The 3,491-nt window shown below is 51.8% G+C and overlaps 1 pseudogene; it reads left to right on the top strand.

Moving 5' to 3' along the window:
• The first annotated feature begins 665 nt into the window (after window positions 1–665).
• On the top strand, window positions 666–2,922 carry LOC114903818 (annotated as a pseudogene).
• The last annotated feature ends 569 nt before the right edge of the window (window positions 2,923–3,491 follow it).

The raw sequence follows: 3,491 nt of genomic DNA, 5'->3' as shown, positions 1-3,491 counted from the left end.
TCTCTTTAGCTCTGGACCCAACCTCTCTCTTGTGTATTTCAACATAGTTACCATCCTTTCTACAAATATTGATTGTATCATTGTTACCCTAATCCATTTGTACTGAAGTCTCAGAAGCACCTTTGGTACATTCCTAATGCCCACCAAGCTTCACCTTCAACATTTCTCATCTCTATTCCTTCCTTTTCATCTCTCTATCACTTCCTTCTTTCAGACCATCTTCATTTGACATTAGGATAATTTCTAAAACAATTATCTTTCTTTTAATGACCTTTGCTCTAGTTTTTCTTGCACACAGACAATAAAGATTAACGATCAAAAATACAATGAACACAATATGAATATTTAATAATTAGGTACTCATTTACCTTAAGATAAACATTACCCTTTTTCAAATTATCATCATGTTATTCCAGCATGAATTACTTTGTGAGAAGCTGATCGCTAAGCACCAAGTGTGAATTGATTCTCTCTCTGATACTATTGGGCATAGTAGAGGGATTTTTTGGAAGTCAAAATTTTGTTCTATAGAGAACTTTGTCTTATTCAGAGTCAATGGCTAAGACATGCCCCCATAGCTATGCAGCTGGAGTTTAGAATTGGAAAGGACCTTGAAGATTATTTAGGTCAATTGCCTCAATAAGTAAGAAAACTGAAACATAAAAATGGTAAAGTCATTTGTCAAAAGCAGAGCTACGGGAGGAGGCAGGGAAGGACGCGAGCGGCGCGCCGCGGCGGGCTGGGCGCTCGGAGGCCTTGGAGCCCGGCGCGGAGCCCAAAGTTTGCGCGCAGCCGCCGGGCGGCGGTGCGCGGGGGCCGGGACAGCCCTGCGCGCCGCCCTCGCCCCGCTGGCACCGCCCCGCCGCGCCGAGGGTCGCGGGCGGCCAGGCGGAGGCGGCCGGGAGCGGCGCTGCGGCAGCTTTGGAGTTGGGCGCCATGCTGAGCCCGAGGAGGTGGCTGCTGGGGACGACGGCCCCGTGACCGTGACCGGCCGCCGCTTCTCACCTGGGTCCTCTCGGTCCAGCCAGGCGGCCACCAGACACCCAGAGCCCCAGAAAATCCCCGACAGGTGCCGCGGCCCAGTCTACGCGATTTGAAGACGGCAGGAAGGAACCGATGGCTTTAGCGGTCGGCCCAGATTCCTTTCTGCACCATCCATACTACCAGGACCAGGTGGAGCAGACATCTCCTCGCCGTCCTGGAAATCTGGCAGGACCCGGCTTCCCAGCGCCGCCTCACCGGCTGGCGAATCACCAAGGCGTCTGCAGCAGGAGGACCAGCAGTTGAGGACGTCGTCTCCGCCGGCCATCCCCGACCCCTTCCCCGAGCTCTGCGGCCCCGGGAGCCCCCCCACTCCCCACCCCTGCGCTCACGCCGGGCTCCTTACCTCCTGGCCCGGCTGCTGCAAAGCAGGATGTTAAAGTCTTTAGCGAAGAGGGGACGAGCAAAGTGGTGGAGATTCTGGCGGACACGACAGCCAGGGACCTGTGCCAGTTGCTGGTTTACAGAAGTCACTGTGTGGACGACAACAGCTGGACTCTGGTGGAGCACCACCCGCACCTGGGATCAGAAAGGTGCTTGGAAGACCATGAGCTTGTGGTCCAGGTAGAGAGCAGCATGGCAAGTGAAAGTAAAGTTTTATTCAGGAAGAATTATGCAAAATACGAATTTTAAAAAAATACCACGAATTTCTTCTCAGAACAGATGGTTACCTGGTGCCAGCAGTCAAACGGCAGTCAGACCCAGCTTTTGCAGAATTTTTTAAACTCCAGTAGTTGTCCTGAGATTCAAGGGTTTTTGCACGTGAAGGAGCTGGGAAGGAAGTCGTGGAAGAAGCTGTACGTGTGTTTGCGGCGATCCGGCCTCTATTGCTCCACAAAGGGAGCTTCAAAGGAGCCCAGACACTTGCAGCTGCTGGCCAACTTGGAGGACAGCCGCATCTTCTCCCTGATGGCCGGCAGGAAGCAGTACGGTGCCCCCACAGACTACGGCTTCTGCATAAAGCCAAACAGAGTCAGGAACGAGGCCAAGGAGCTGCAGTTGCTCTGTGCCGAGGACGAGCAGAGCGGACGTGCTGGATGACGGCCTTCAGGCTCCTCAAGTATGGAATGCTCCTTTACCAGAACTACAGAATCCCTCATCAGAGGAAGGCCGTGCTGTCCCCCTTCTCAACTCCAGTGCACAGTGTCTCTGATAACTCCCTTGTGGCCATGGATTTTTCTGGGCAAACGGGAAGAGTGATCGAGAATCCGGCTGAGGCTCGGAGTGCAGCCCTGGAAGAAGGCCACGCCTGGAGGAAGCGAAGCAAGCGGATGAATATCCTCGAGACCCAAAGCCCCCTCCACCCTTCCAGCCTAAGTACAGTGATTCACAGGACGCAGCACTGGTTTCACGGCAGGATCTCCAGGGAGGAGTCACGCCGGATCGTTAAGCAGCAGGGGCTCGTGGGTGGGCTTTTTCTCCTCCGTGACAGCCAGAGTAATCCAAAGGCATTTGTTGGGCTTCCCTGGTGGCGCAGTGGTTGAAAGTCCGCTTGCCAACACAGGGGACACAGGTTCGTGTCCCGGTCCAGGAAGATCCCACATGCTGCGGAGTGGCTGGGCCCGTGAGCCATGGCTGCTGAGCCTGCGTGTCCGGAGCCTGTGCTCTGCAACGGGAGAGGCCACAGCAGTGAGAGGCCCGCGTACCACAAAAACAAACAAACAAAAAAACACAAAGGCATTTGTCCTCACATTGTGTCATCATCAGAAAATTAAAAATGTCCAGATCTTACCTTGCGAGGATGACAGGCAGACCTTCTTCAGGCTTGACGACGGGAACACCAAATTCTCTGACCTGATCCAGCTTGTTGACTTTTACCAGCTGCACAAAGGGGTCCTGCCTTGCAGACTGAAGCACCACTGCATCGGCGTAGCCTTATGACCTCAGGTCTACCTTGGCTGCAGGCTGGAGGACGCTGACACTGGAGTGAAGAGGTCTGTGCATCATTCAGAACACACGTCTGTCTGCACCTTGGGGCTCGAAGCAAGATGGGTGTGTTCGGCGCTGACCGACCAAGATCGACTGGTTTGTTGGACTTGACGATGATTTGCTGCTGCAGGTCCAGCAGGGCCGCGCCCCTCTCGCTGGCCTCATCGGGGAGGTTGGAAGACAGCAGACTCGAGAATAAACTGGAATGATGTTCTTGGCTGGGCCATGGAGGAACACAAGCTGGAGAGAAGTGATTGGAAATAAACTCTCGCCCTGGAATAATCTTGACAATTAAAACTTATATGTTAAAAAAAAAAAAAAAAAGCAGAGCTAAAATTTAACTCCCCGCCAGTTGCCTCCCATTCCTTTATTTATTTTTATTGTTTAAATTGTGTTTTAAAAACACATAACATAAAACTACTTTTTGTCTGTTTCTCTTTTTTCTGTTTTTTGATTCTATTTGTTCATTTTTAATTGAATGAAAGATTCTTTAGGTTCTATAGTGCTTTACAATTTTCAAA

The sequence above is a fragment of the Monodon monoceros genome, unplaced genomic scaffold (genome assembly GCF_005190385.1).
Source record: "Monodon monoceros isolate NGI ecotype Baffin Bay Population unplaced genomic scaffold, NGI_Narwhal_1 Super_Scaffold_21, whole genome shotgun sequence".
NCBI classification, from domain to species: Eukaryota; Metazoa; Chordata; class Mammalia; order Artiodactyla; family Monodontidae; genus Monodon; species Monodon monoceros.
This window is presented reverse-complemented; position numbering and strand designations above follow the sequence as displayed.